Below are 15,849 nucleotides of genomic sequence, written 5' to 3' on the forward strand. Positions count from 1 at the left end.
AAAGATGTAGCAACTGTTAGGATTATTTCAATCACAGATGGACATAGGTCTATGTAATATACAATTGGATTTTTAATCAGCTCTGTTTTGCCTCTGTAGCTTTGGAATTAGGTAAGAATTTGTGTTTTAGTATCAGTAATGATCCCAAACACATACTGAAAGGTAAATGTGCCAATTAGAATATATTCAGGAGAATCCCCAGTACCTTTTTTAAATTCTCTGAATTAATTGCTAAGAATGAAACTGCTTCTTAATTACATATAATATTACATTAATGTGTCAAGGCAATTAAAAGGTATGCAACTATTTTGAACTGAAATGGAGGTCATCTAATTTGAAACTAAGAGAGGCCACCTGGTGAGCAATCCTTGATTATTAATATCTCTTTAATTTTATTTCAGTATTAAAAAAAGAAATAGAAAAATCCACCAGAGCTCAGAAGTGAGCAATCCCATCAGTTTTGTTTTATCTCTATTTTAGGATAATATATACTCTCATAATATATTTATACTATTGTTAGGTAGTACTAAAACATCAGCCCTACAATAGCCTCCTGGAAGGACATAAAGCTTGGATGAGCTTAAAGATAAACAGACAACAATTAATAATTTTGTCTAAAGGATCTACCAAGCCACAGTATTGCTTTTAGTCCAACCTTCTCACAGCATTGGTTGAAATGAAGTTTATTCTAAGTTTCTGTGTTTCATAGCACTTCATAGCTATGCAGACTATCACAAAGTGTACGTGAACCAAAAGTATGAAAATAGGAATATACAATGAGCAAGTACCTTTCAATTAGTTCTAAAGGTGTGTAATTGCAAAATTTACTGGTGTTGTTTTTACTTATGACCCTTATAGCCTTAATATAGCTTGTCTGGGCTGTTTGAAGACCTATGAACAAGCCTTAACTCTTAGATTCACAAGGAGGCAGCTCTTCTTTCAGTCCCATCACTTTCACTATCATCAAACCCAATCGTTAGTGGGGATACAAAATAGCACCTTCTTGGTGTCTTCTCCTAGGCTTTGAAACTCCCCTTCCAGGGAGGTATCTATGCTCCTCCCTGCTCATTTGATAGCAGAGAAAAGGGTTTTTTTTATATATTCTAACACAGGGGTCCTCAAAATTTTAAAGTAGAAGACCAGTTTATGGTTCCTCAGACTGTTGGAGGGCTGGACTATAGATTGAAAAAAAACAGGAATGAATTCCTATACATGCTGCACATAGCATATTTGCAGTGCAAAAACCATGAAAGAACAATACAGTATTTTAAATGAAGAACAATTTTAACCAACATAAACTTACTAGTATTTCAATCTGAAGTGTGGGACTGCTTTTGGCTGAAGGGATGGTCATGTTAAATAAGATTGTTGTTGTTATGCGTCTTCAAGTCATTTCAGACTTAGGGTGATCCTAAACATAAGGTTTGGGGGGGGGCAGGTAAATGACCTTGGAGGGCCATATCCGGCCCACAGACATTCATTTGGGGATCCCTGTTCTAATAGAAGGTTTTTAAAGAAGGGGCTACTAAGAAGTTGCTATGTTATTGTAAACGGAAATGTTTTAAATTGCTTTTATCTTTTAAATTGTGGATAGTTTTCTCCTATTTTTGTATGTTTTAGCTGTATTCTATTTGTTTTTAACTGTAAACTGTCTTGAGACCCAGTTTTAGCAAAAAAGATGAGATATCAATAAGTATAATTATAATAATGCTGCACCCATAGCAATAAAGAAGCAGAATACTCTATAGTTCCTTCCTATGTATCCTATCAGTTTATTACATGCATGACTCTTCTCTATATTATTCAAACTTTTAAGATGCCTCACATAATCTATAGTGGAATAACAGAGCAGCAGATATATTCTGTAAACTTGGAAATAATGTAAATCTAACAGTGCTGAGCTGGAAATGACATTAAATACACCTTGGCATTCAACATGCAAATTATGCCACCTGGAGATTATAAAGAGAAGCTGGTATTTACTTTGGGGAAATTCCATTCTGGGATTTCCTCCAAGTGCAATGCCTTTTCAGGAAATATTTCTCCCAAAGAAAGGCACAGCAAGGAAAGGGTTAAAAACTCCCTCTGTGGCTAATGTGGTACTGTTAATTATCAGTTGTCTCCCCCCCCCCCCAACTGCTTCTGTTGGTGGGTTTTTTACCTTTTAAAAATACACCCTGAAATACACAGATGTTTAAGATAACATTTAGTTTAGATGATAGACCTCACTATCTTGCCTTCACTGGAGTTAATGGGACTATGTTAGTTAAGTTTGGATATACCAGCTGGATTTTTTAAATTAAACAGATGGTAACTCATGCCTGATATTTATTGTGTTTGTACACATTCCTGCCAATACACACCATAACCCATTCCAGGTATTATGTTTATATTTCAGACATTATTATATATATTTGTATAGATATATTTCATAAAATCGTATTACCTGTATACTTTTCCTATTGGAGTGCTTATCAGAACCTTACTTTTTATGATTATAATTAATCTTACTTGTTTATTTTAGGTTTATATCTTGTGCATTTTATTTTAAAGCTTTGTGCTGGTAAACTGGCAGTTGCTGATCTCTGCCTAGAAATGAAGTGAGGTATAGCTAATAAGCATAGCAGAATTAAACATTATACCCAAATAGATGTTTCCATAAAGAGACCAATGTTACAAATCTTATTCTCCACAAAATTTAGGAATTGTCTTAAAAATTTTATTTATTCACTCAAATTTTATAGAAGCTCTTTCAGAGTACTTTGGGACTAACTATGTGTTCCTATCTCTGTGTTCTGATATAATATCACAAAGTCATCTGTCATTGAATCACATGAAAATGCAATAAAAAATTTTGAAGTTGTAAGTGAAGTTGAAATTGTTATTCTCAGGACATCACTGGTGATATAAAATCTTCCTGCAAATATAGTGTGTGCCAGAAAGAAACAGACAGCCCATCAGTAATCGCCAATATTGTTTAGCAAATAACTGTTGTACTAGGACTTACCATGCCCCAGTAACTCTGTTAATGTCTAGAGGGATGATGTTGCTAAATCCGACTTAGCTTTCCATCTGTGAAAACTGGAACAAGAGTGGCCTACTCAAAGGGGCTTCAAATGTAAGATATAGAAGCCAAAGACTTGAAACTGTCATATAAATGATAAATAATAGTACCTTTGTTATTTGGTGCTCTTTTATTCAGATTTTATATATGTTAGGTGGTATCCAGACATCAGATTTACCAACAACACTAGGCTTCAACAGGAAATGAGGAGGGAAAATATCTCAAGTATTTCAGAAGTACAAACGATGATGTATGCAATTTCCTAGATCAGCTTCAAATGCACAACTAAAAGTTATTTTTTTAAAAGTAAAAACATTACAAACTAAATACAAAGACAAAAAATTTAAACATACATAATACAAACCTTGCAGTGATAAAGCAATTTAAGTAAAAAAGCCTTAGGATATTACATAGACTTTTGCCAGGGGCCCAATTACATTATACAATGATGGCACCATGATGTCACTTCAACTGCCTTGGAAGCATCTTGTCATATCCTGGGATTTGGAATTTAGTGAGGTACTAGAGTTCTAGAATTCAGTAGTCCAAATGCCTGTTCCAAAATTGTCAATCCCATAGGGCACGTGTGTCAAACTCAAGGCCTGAGCCGAATCTGTCTTACCATGTCATTTTATGTGGACCCCAGATGCTGGACTACAACTCCTGTGTTCCTCATCATTAGACATCATGTCTAGAGCTGGTGGGAGTTGTGATTCAGTAACATCTGGAAGCCTGCAGTTTGTTATGTTTAGTCAGAATAGTGTGGTTTGAATCTAGATACAAGGCTTGTGGATATGATGTCTGGCTTTAAAATGTCCTTTAACCTCAACCTCAGAGCCACAAGTGTTGTTGGATTGCAATTCCCATTATTCCCAGTCCACATTGCAGATAATCAAAAGTGACTGGAGTTGTCATTCAACAATATCTGAAGACCCAAATTGGGTAAAACTAAAGAGACTGGGAACTATGCTAAAAAATTATAATTTGGATCTACAGATTCTCCATCCATGGATTCAATGACTGCTTGAATGCAACCATAAGGCTGATGTGGCCTTTGATGAAAATGAGGATGACCCTATGCCATAGTACTACAGTTACGTAGTGTAAATAAACTCCTGATTCCAAAACAAAAATGCTAGCCCTGTTTCCCATTCCAAAATGATTCTGCAATTCTTTTTAAAACTTGAAGCGATCAGCAATGGGTATTGAGTGTCAGATGCTAATATGCACAGAAACTTTCATCTTGCAAAACTGACCTTGGGTTATGCAAATACCTAGTTGATTGGTTGTCTATCAGCCTTTTAAATGAAAGGGTGAACTGTGATGCTTTTGATATGGAAAGTTAGAATAAAAAATAATAATACACAAGGTGTCAAACAAGGGAGGAGAAAGAAATCAAGTATGCTTTTTCAGCCCAACATATTTCAGGTATGAATTCTTCTTGATTTCATATATGTAATGAAAGAGAAAAAGAATATTAAAAACCATGTATAGTATGAGAATTATAGCAATGTAACACAAATATTCAAAACATCACTTTTATAGTTGTTTTCTGCCAAACTATACAGATTGGCAATGATATAAAAAAGGATTTAAATAAATCTCATATTAAAACATAAAAAAAAATAAAACCAGCTTTGAGATATGATAACTGGCACCAGTACACCCAATCCTGACAATTAATTAGACAATCCAAAACACTATTGGTCCCTAAAAAGACTATTCTACACCTGATATCTCATTTATACATTGACATTTAGTCACATGATGTATTTTTTTATTTTTTTATTTATTTACCTCGTTTATATCTTGCTCTTCTCACCCCAAAGGGGGCTCTGAGCAGCCTTACAAAATTGGCAGCAATTCAATGCCATAAATACAATACAATACAATACAATACAATACAATACAATACAAGGTTACATTAAAACCAAAGACATTAAAACCAAAGACATTAAAAACAATACAATGTAAAACCAATTATTAAAATCATGTCATCCAAATTCATAATCCAAGGCCGTTCCATTTGTCATTTCATGCCCAGTGGCTTGAGGCGCAGGCTGGTGAGCAGCCAGCTGCAATAAATCACTCTGACCAAGAGGTCATGAGTTCAAGGCCAGCCCGTGGTGGAGTGAGCACCTGACAATTAAAATAAAAAATAGCCCCTGCTCGTTGCTGACCTAGCAACCCGAAAGATAGTTGCATCTATCAAGTAGGAAATTAAGGTACCATTTATAAAGTGGGAGGTTAATTTAACTAATTTACGATTCCATAAAAATCATCCAGCCGCTGTTGGAATGAGGAAGTGCCATTGCAGTGGTTGATGAAGCAGCTGCTCCCCCTGTAGCCGGAATCGAACATCCCCTCAGGAGAAGGTTAAATTGCCTCTGCGTCTGTCTTTGTCTTTGTTCTATGTGTATATGACATTGAATGTTTGCCTTATATGTATACAATGTGATCCGCCCTGAGTCCCCTTCGGGGTGAGAAGGGCAGAATATAAATACTGTAAATAAATAAATAAATATCTTCTTGCACTAAAAAACTTGCTATCCAAAAGCTTGGTCCCATAACCATGTTTTTAATATCTTCCTGAAGGTAAGGAAGGAGGGGGCTGCTCTTATTTCACTAGGGGGGGGGGAGTTCCATAGCTGCGGCGCTACCATTGAGAAGCCCTGTCTCTCGTTCCTACGAGTCGCACCTGCAAAGAAGGTAGGACCGAGAGCAGGGCCTTGCCACAAATCTTAATCTCTGAGGAGGATCATAGAGGGAGAAACATTTGGACAGGTAAGCTGGGCAGGAACCATTTAGGGCTTTATAGGCTAATGCCAGCATTTTGAATTGTGCTCAGTGGCGGACTGGCAGCCAATGGATTCCAAGGAAGCTTGCAAATAATATGTATTATCACTAACTCATTCCCTAATAACCTAATGATATCTTTTGTGAAACTATCTTGATTTTCTATCAACTAATGCCAGCTGTCATAGACATTGTACTGGAGGGTTGTTGTATGTCTTTCGGGCTGTGTGGCCATGTTCCAGAAGCATTCTCTCCTGACGTTTCGCCCACATCTATGGCAGGCATCCTCAGAGGTTGTGAGGTATGGAGAAAACTAAGCAAAGAGGTTAATATATATCTGTGGAAAGTCTAGGGTGAGAGAGGTCAGTGTGAATGTGTAGTTAATCACTTAAATTAGCATTGAAAAGCTAATTTAAGTGATTAACTACACATTCACACTGACCTCTCTCACCCTAGACTTTCCACAGATATATATTAACCTCTTTGCTTAGTTTTCTCCATACCTCACAACCTCTGAGGATGCCTGCCATAGATGTGGGCGAAACGTCAGGAGAGGATGCTTCTGGAACATGGCCACACAGCCCGAAAGACATACAACAACCCTGTGATCCCGGCCATGAAAGCCTTCGACAACACATTGTACTGGAGCTCTGCAGATCAAGCAGTCATATTGCAAATTCAGTACCCCAGGGTAGAAAATGCAAACAAAACTAATCTTGATGTTAGAAGCTAGAAGAATAATATCTTGCCTGATTTCCTAGCTAATCCTAATGCATCTGCTATATCCTTATGCCCTGTGGTTGCATTGGTTTTGGCTTCCTGTCTAGATGATGAACCATGTCTTGAATTCTCCATTCATTTGAACCTGATCCTACGATTGTGCATACTGATTGTCTAACACAAATTAAGAAATCAGTATTTTAGATGTGCAAATGAGAAAAGCTTCATTTTTAGAGGAAGGACTTGAAGAGATTGCTAGCAAGCTAGAAAGTAAATAAATAGGCAAAGCAATTTTCCCCCAAGTAGGCATGGTAATTTATGAACTAACTTGAAGTCAATCAATCAAGCAATCAACTTTATTTGTATCTCATCCCATCTCCCCGTGGAGACTCGGGGCGGCTTACAACATGGACAGCAACCATTTGATGCTACACAAAAATCTAATAAATTAAAAATGCAAATAATAATATAAACAATTAATCATAACTAAATATAAAAAACAAATGGATAAAACACATAGTAAAAAGTTGTGGATATAGAGTATTAAGAATTGTGCAATAAGTAGAAAACACATTACAATGAGATAAGCATTAAGCCTTCATTGATTCAGAATTTTTCCCTAAGGATACTGTGAGGTGTAGCAGGACTTGGACTTGCTACCAACAGCTTGCCATCCAGAATTAACATATTGTTTCGTAGGGATTGCCCTTGAAAGAACACAAATAGCTCTCTTGTAAGATGCTTGAAAAGCATCCTATAAGAGTGTTTAAAAGGTGATCTGTCTGAGGCATTGTATATTAATTGTGTTTAGCTATTTCTACTGTATTATGAGCAAAGTATCTTCCAGATGTTCTTGCACTGTAGTTTTTGGTATCCCTTAACATTTGATACCCAAGCCTAAACACAATTTTCCATTATGTTTCATATACACCTTATACACATAGCCTGAAAGTATTTTTATAATTTTAATGGTGTTGTGCATGTAACCAATGTGTGTACATTGAAACATCAGAAAGCAGCAACAACAACAAAACTTTATGCTCTATCTACCATAGGGACTCAGTGCGGTTTACACATGGTAAACATTCAATACCAACATACAGCATACAACAGACCAATAATAAAACAACAGCTTAAGCATAATAAAAAAATGAAAACAATGTGTTCTTTAGGTATAAAATAGAAACTGGGTATAAATAGAAACTAGGTGGGGCTATGTAGCTGAAGAGGTGGGACTATGCAAGCAAAGGTGTCACTATCTCTCATGTGGACAATTTCAGACTTTGGAGCATTTAGATCAGTGGTTCTCAACCTGTGGGTCCCACAGTGTTTTAGTCTACAACTCCAAGAAATCCCAGCCAGTTTACCAGCTGTTAGGATTTCTGGGAAGTTGAAGACCAAAAACAGGTTGAGAACTACTGATTTAGACAGAAAATGTTCAATATGTATAATTCAATTTAGCTGTTTCTTTTTTCCAGTATTTCTTTGTAATTTCTTAGTTCAAGAGCTGTGTAGCGTTAATCCCATACTATAGGTGCATCTACACAGCAGAGTGGATGCAGATAATCACCAGATAGCTATAGAAGCATGGGAGCTGTACTTGTACAAGGCCTTTACTTTTCTCTGTTAACGAGTGGTGATGCTTCAGCATACTATAAACCCAAGATTCCATAGTATTCAGCCATGGTTGTTAAAGTGATGCCAGACTGCAGTTATTTTTCCGTGTATATGCACCCTAGGTAAAGGTAAAGGTTTCACCTGACGTTAAGTCCAGTCATGTCTGACTCTGGGGGTTAGTGCTCGTCTCCATTTCTAAGCCGAAGAGCCAGTGTTGTCCGTAGATACCTCCAAGGTCATGTGGCCAGCATGACTGCATGGAGTGCCATTACCTTCCCGCCAGAGCGGTACCTATTGATCTACTCACATTGGCATGTTTTTGAACTGCTAGGTTGGCAGGAGCTGGAGCTAACAGCGGCCGCACACGCCGCTCCCGGGATTTGAACCTGGGACCTCTCGGTCTCCAGCTCAGTGCTTTAACGCACTTCGCCACCGGGGCTCCTATATGCACCCTATATGTCCAGAAAGATTCTGCTATTGGTTTTCGGGTATTGCCATTTGTGATGTCAGCTTTGGGTCCATTCATCCTCTTGTGTAGAGAGCATCCTGTTTGTCTAGGTGTTTCTCCATTGTGCCAGACTGCTTCCCAACTGAAGTAATTGGTGCAGATTATTTATAGTTCAATTTCTCAGAGTTCAAAGTAAGAATTCACTTCTTGCTCTCTCAGTGCTTCTTAGAAAGCATGAGCATGAGGTGAAACATTCCATTACTGTCTTTTACAAAACCTTCTCAACATAAAGCAATAGAAGGGTGGCTAACATGTCTTTTTCCTCTTTTACATACATTAGCTATAAAAACTTATACCCAAATCAGGTGTAATATTAGCAGAAAGAAAACCTCTACTAGTATAATTTTACTGGATTTAATGGTTGGACATGCAGTAGAATGAAACAGTATTCATGCTATTTCTTTGATTGGCAGCACTATACTGGAAAACTACAAAAGTCATTTCCACTTATGTTACACATCTTTCACTAGCACATTTTTTTTGTGTCAGGAGTGACTTGTGTGAGAGATTTGGTTGTCTGCAAGGACGTTGCCCAGGGGATGCTCAGATGTTTTGATATTTTTACCAGCCTTGTGGGAGCCTTCTCTCATGTCCCCACATGTAGCTGGAGCTGATAGAGCGAGCACATCCACTCTCTCCCCAGGTTGGATTCGAATTGGCAACCTTCAAGTCATCAGTCCTGCCAGCACAAGGGTTTAATCCACAGCGCCTCTGGGGGCTCCTAGCACAATGCCTCCATTGTATTCAAGCCTACTATTCAGAAGCATGTCCCATTATTTTAGTGGGATTTGATTTCAGGTAATAGTGCATGCTAAGCAGAATGCTCTTCTTTAAAAAAGAAATATCACTAGATATTGTGTTCCTTTGCAAAGCAAGGAGGTGGAGGCATGGCATGATATAACCAGCCAACACAGAGAGGCAATATGACTTTATATTAATGCCACATGCCAAGGAACATTGTGTCATTAATGGAGAGATAGATGGAACAAAATGTTTTTCCATTTGGCATATGGTTTAGAAATTGAGAAACTTCAATCATTCAAAGGCTCAAAGGCATTAGTAAAATCGGGAGGGGGTGCTTGAAACCTAGGAACATTCTGTATAACTCTTTGCCATTAGCCGTCATTCAGTTATTACATGATATTGTGAGATTTTAGTATTATATCATATTCTGAGGCAAATCATTCGTATTAAATGTGTATATCTCTACTGCTGGAAGGTATTTTTGTCGTTTTTCTTCTTTTCTGTTCATGGTTATAAAATGTAAAATATTTTAATTCTCAAGCTGTGATGCCTTTATTAGTCCTGGAACAATGAAAGGAATAATGTTTGAACAAAAGAACCAGGAATATAGATGTCACAGATTGCAATTTTCATTTGACACACTGGTGCAGGCCATCAAACAATAAAGCATTTAAAAGGATGAGATCAAATGGCTTCTTTTTATCACAATTTGGTGACTTCTTTGTTTTGCTTTTTCATTTTTGCAGTGATTTTGTGGTCAATTTTTTTTCAGGGAGAAAAATATATGGTACATTACAGATAGCTCATAGTAGAAGGGATTCACCACTACACTGCAATGGTATCTCCCAACTGCCATTGGTAACTGTACTTCTTTCAAGGAACTTCATTTGGTTTAGCAGGCTTAAGTTTAAGTTTGTTTTCTGCTGCCCTTGAGACTAGGACTCGGAGCAGTGTGTTCAAATTACAGGAAAGGAGATTCCACCTGAACATTGGGAAGAACTTCCTGACAGTACGAGCTGTTCAACAATAGAACTTTCTGTCTTGGAATGTGGTGGAAGCTCCTTCCATGGAAACTTTTAAACAGAGGCTGGATCGCCATCTGTCAGGGATATTTTGGTATTACTTTTCCTGCATAGCAGGAAATTGGACTAGATGACCCATGTGGTCTCTTCCAACTCTATAATTTTAAGCTTGTGGTCTAACTCCCTTTGAAATCAGGGGCATCATTCATAAGAGTCCTTGACATGTTTACTCATACATTAGCCCATCTCCTACAGACTGAAAGTATTTCCAAGTGGATGTACATAGAATTAATATTAACTTCCATAGAGTTGTAAACTTAGGATCTCATTATATGAAAGTGGGGAAAAGCGAAGAGAACTGTCTTCTTTCGTTCCTTACCATCGAGGTCATACCCAAAAGCATTCTGTGCAAATATATTGTGTGGTATGGTTTCTCTACAACAGTGGTTCTCAACCTTCCTAATGCTAGGACCCCTTGATACAGTTCCTCATGTTGTGGTGACCCCAAACCATAAGATTATTTTTATTGCTACTTTATAACTGTAATTTTGCTACTGTTATGAATCGTAATGTAAATATTTGATATGCAGGATGTATTTTCATTCACTCGACCAAATTTGGCACAAATACCCGATATGCCCAAATCTGAATACTGGTGGGGTTGAGGGGGATTGATTTTGTCATTTGAGAGTTGTAATTTCTGGGATTTATTGTTCACCTACAATCAAAGAGCATTCTGAACTCCATCAACAATGGAATTGAACCAAACTTGGCACACAAAACTCCCATGACAACAGAAAATACTGGAAGGGTTTGGTGGGCATTAACCTTGAGTTTTGGAGTTGTAGTTCACCTACACTACATCCAGAGAACTCAAACAATTATGGAGAGCTCAAACAATGAAGAGCTCCAACAACTAAATGACATGTTGTAATTTAAAACACACCTGAAAAGTTGTTTCTTCTGGGAGGCCTACCCGGACAGATTTAATAAATAATTTTAAACTCATATTTTGTAGAAATTTGTCTTAATATTTGTATTTTATATAATGGTTATGTGTTTTTAGCTTTGTTGTAACTCACTTTAGCCATGAGGAGAAGCAGGTAGGAAATAAAATTATTTTCATTATTATTACATTTTACACAAGCTTGTGCTTCCATGTCATTCTCACAGGCACGTTCCAGGCTGCTTCTGAGGTGAAAGCTAATGTAAACTGCTTGTAGATATAATTATTGTATATAATTGCAACATAGCCTGAATAATGACAACAGTTGCCCAAGCAAATAAAAGTGCAAGTAGCAAGAGGTTTTAGACTATATTGTTCTTTTAGGCCTGCAGCCCTGCGTGGGTAAAATTGGATGGCAATCATAGCAATTTTTTTAAAAAAAATGAAAACATGGGGGAGAAAAAGAAAATTGTTCAAAAATGGAATGGAAATTACAGGCTTTGATGTGTTTTTGAAGAACCTTTTATGAGGCATCCCCATGAGTGGGCAGCAAATATTTTTTTAGCTTCCTGTTTAAAACACATATGAGAACATAGAGGGATCGTAAGACAAAAATATATCTGCAAATGTGGATTTAGAAATTATCTCTATATGGATTGTTTCTACCTTTTAGAAATAGTATGTGATTGCCTGTAGCATAAAGTGCCTTTTTTCTCTAGAAAAAAACAATCTTTTTCAGTGTTTCATTGAGCTATGCGATAACTATCTTCTATTTGATTGTTCCAGTCTCTGTATCTGCTTGTTCTGTAGCCAAAGAGTTATTGAGGATCCAATCATGATAGAATTCCTATTTTCCAGATGCCTCCTTATTTGTGAGAATTTGAATTTAAGTCAACAGAGATTCCGTAAAATGCCATTTTAAAGATGGATGTGCTGGATTTACACAGGGTGTGTCACAAACCAAAAGTTCTCTTTTGTTTGAAAAAGAAAATTGGATCTGGATGAAAAGGAGAGGAAATGTGGAAAGCACGTTGCAGAAAAGAAAGGAAATTGGTAAAAAGTTTACTACAGAAAGCATCAGGATTGCAAAATTACACACTTCTAAAATCTTAGATCCAAGCCAGTAACTAGCTTTCAGCCATCATAGGCCTTGCTACATAGAGTAGGAATGTTGATCATTTTTTGTTGTTGTCCTTCCCAATAGAGGTCAAGAATAGCCTTCTCAGTGCCTTAAAGGGAAAGCAGATTGTGTGTGTGTTTTTTTTGTTTTTTTTTAAATCCTTGTTATTACAACAAACCAACAAACCTCAAACTTATTCAATGTTCTCCTGCAGAAAATAACATTTTGTTGTTTGGAAGCAGGGGGCCTATGCTTTACAAGATAAAAGGATTATTTGGGAAGGCAAGAGCAGAACAATGAGGGAAATAGCGAAATGACAAGGGATTGGGTTTGGTTACCCCTGTGCTTGGGAGGCAAATTCCAATGCTGACAATTTATTCCTAATTGTGGCCAGGGCCAAACCCTTGTTTTGCAAGAAAACCCAGAAATGGTGGATGTGATCTACCAAAATAGGCCAAGGATTGCCAAGGCTTTATGTAGACCTGAAGGATTCAAATTCCTTTGCAGACTTATGTTAACCTGATCTAGTGCTGTTAGCGATTCCAAAGGCACAATTAACCTCACCCCTCCAAGACTCCACAGACTATAAGGCATCACGGGGGGAGGGGGGGCTTTTGTGGCTCAGGCTGATGATGAAGGAGAATTTTGGGGTTTTACAGTCTGAAAATGTTGTGCAGTCTGAGCAGCAGCAGCAAGAAGCTTTGAGTGTGCCACAGGCAGAGAGCCAAGATGAGATAGCAGAGGCTTCAGATCCGCATGACCCAGTGGGGAGAGATTTCCACCCTTCTTAATGGGATGAGGAAGTCAACAATCACCAGGTGTTTCACTTTCAGATAGTGATAATGAGAGAGAGCAGCAATTAGACAGGGAGGCGACGTTACTTTTGAGAACCAAGCCTCCCCTGCATTCTCCCAGGATCTCTGCAAGTAAGGGGGGAGTTCAAGGGCAAAGGAATAGGTTCATGTCTTGCAAAAATGGGTAAATAGAGGAGATGCAGGGAGAGCATTTCAGATCAAGCAACTTTGCTTTTAGAGCACGATCTCCTGCTTTGTTCCTGTTTCAAGCCTCAAGTTCTAGTCCAGGTTTGCCTATGTATTTTGGGAAAGTATTCTTGCCTTCATGTTCCTGTTTGATCAGGTACTTTGGATTCTGCCTTGAAGATCATGTTCCTATTTTAAGCCTTGCCATCAAGGGATTTACTTACTGTTTTTTGGAACTTTGGATTCTATTGGATTCTATTTTGATTATTGCATTTTCCTATTGCATTTTCACTTTTGCTACCTTTTTACCAATAAACTATTTATATCAAATCCGTCTCAGTGATGTGTGTTGAGAGCAAGGTGGACCTTTGTTGGAGTGCAACAGGGACACTGGTGCTCGTGGAGGAGCTCCCTGAAACAATCCATCTGTTGGCGGGAGAGACCCTTGGCTATACCATTATCTACTCTCACAATGTGATAGGCAAAAAACACAATATTGTAGCGGAGGCAATGCAAAACAAACACCCAAACCAAATGCATTGTCGTTGGTGACCGTGATGTCATTGAATTAATAATCTTAACTGTGACTGCATTGTCACAACAACAGTCGACTACACTGTTGGCGAAGTCAGCTGCCCATAACCAAACAGCCACCACAGGGGCTCAGGAAGCACTCCTGGCGAGGCCAACTGAGGGACAAAAAGTGGCTTGCGAAGGCCACATATGCCAAAGAAGCCCCACAGGAGCTGAAGAGGCCCCTCAAGGGCAAAAGGCTAGCATTTCCGGCAGGGAGGCAACTCAAGGGGTGAAAAGTGCTCCAATTGCCATTGCCAATCACACACCGCCCCTCCCTGCCCACCAACAAACCTGGAAAAGGAAGGAGCCCATTCTCCAGGAGCCTCCAGCATGCGTGAAAAAGGGGCCAATCTCCAGTTATTTCCTCAACTGAAGTTTTGCACAAGGCAAAACTGAAAGAGAGGAACTGAGCAGTCTACTCCAACTTGTTGCTCCACCCCCTCATATGGAAAGACTAGCAGGCCAGCCAGCTCCAACCAAATCTGGCTCCTTCATGGGGTCCTTCAACCTCCCCCCCCCCCAGCTTTGCTCAGCTGCGGGTGGAGCAATGAATGGGGGCAATGAAAGTTCCACTCCAACATTTAGGGTGGTAAATGTTGGCATCCTTCTGGAAACAAAAATATCCCAGTTGGGTGCATAGTTTAAGAATAATCTCTTTGGCTGGAAACTAGGTATATTTCAATTTTTTATACAAAGGAAAAGTTAGTTGTGCAAAGGGATTATTCATTTCTGAATCTGCCCTGCCTCCTCTTGGGGAGATAGGGTGGAATAAAAATAAAGGTTATTATTATTACTATTACTATTATTATTTCTATTATTGTCTTTAAAAACAAAAGTCATCCCAACTTTTGATCATCATATTTTACAAATGAAATTGCAATCAACAGGAAACGGATTAATTTGAACCAGTTGGGGGAGAGAACAAACTGAGTGCACTATTTTGCTGAATTATACTGTGATAACTGGACAGTGGTGTTTTTGTGTTGTTTTTTAAACCTGCTTCTGCTTTCCCTAAAATTGAATTAAATTCTGAGGATATAAAACAATAATGATCATAGCCTTGTTCAATTTGTGTTAAAATATCCATAATTCTGGTGTATTAGATTAATGTATATATGTATTATTCAATATTCTTTTATTAAATCTGTAACTAATGCATTCACAATGCATAGGACTAGCTGACCCATTTTGTAGAGTCTGAATAATTAGATATTAGGTAATTGTTCATGTTAGTTACTGTATAAGAAAAAGATTTGGGATGAAAGGAAAGATTATGCATCCTGTTTTGAAAGAGCATAGTAACCACCACTTATGAAGAAGAATTAGCACATTCCTTTTATATTTCAGTAAACAGCAGCTGAGATCTTTGGAGACTGCTCTTTAAATCAGATTTAAGATGCCTGGAGCAAAATCTCTGTTTGTTTTCTTATTTTATTTGATTTGACGGGGTTCTGTTTTTATTAACATTTTCTGTTTGACCTTTTGAATTAGAAAACCTTTCTGTCTCTCTCACATACAGTGAAACATTATACAAAAATGCTGGCAGAAAAAAAACCCTGCTTCTTTTGCTCTAATTCCATAAAATTCATAATCTAATTGTGAAGTGGTAAATACAGAATGATATGGATTATATGGCAAATACCATAGTTGTTGAGAAAACATCACTGAAATGTGCCTTGGTCGACCATTCAGTATTGGTTCACACAAGTGATTTGTTGCCCAGTTGTGAGTTGACCTTTTTTTCATGCTGCCAATG

General features: G+C 37.9%; 1 protein-coding gene across 5 annotated transcripts in view; it reads left to right on the forward strand.

Annotated features, from left to right (window-relative positions):
* The window catches only part of syt1 (synaptotagmin 1), a 414,399-nt gene that overhangs the window by 210,417 nt on the left and 188,133 nt on the right, over positions 1 to 15,849 (forward strand). The window lies entirely within an intron of this gene.

The sequence above is a fragment of the Anolis carolinensis genome, chromosome 5 (assembly GCF_035594765.1).
Source record: "Anolis carolinensis isolate JA03-04 chromosome 5, rAnoCar3.1.pri, whole genome shotgun sequence".
NCBI classification, from domain to species: Eukaryota; Metazoa; Chordata; class Lepidosauria; order Squamata; family Dactyloidae; genus Anolis; species Anolis carolinensis.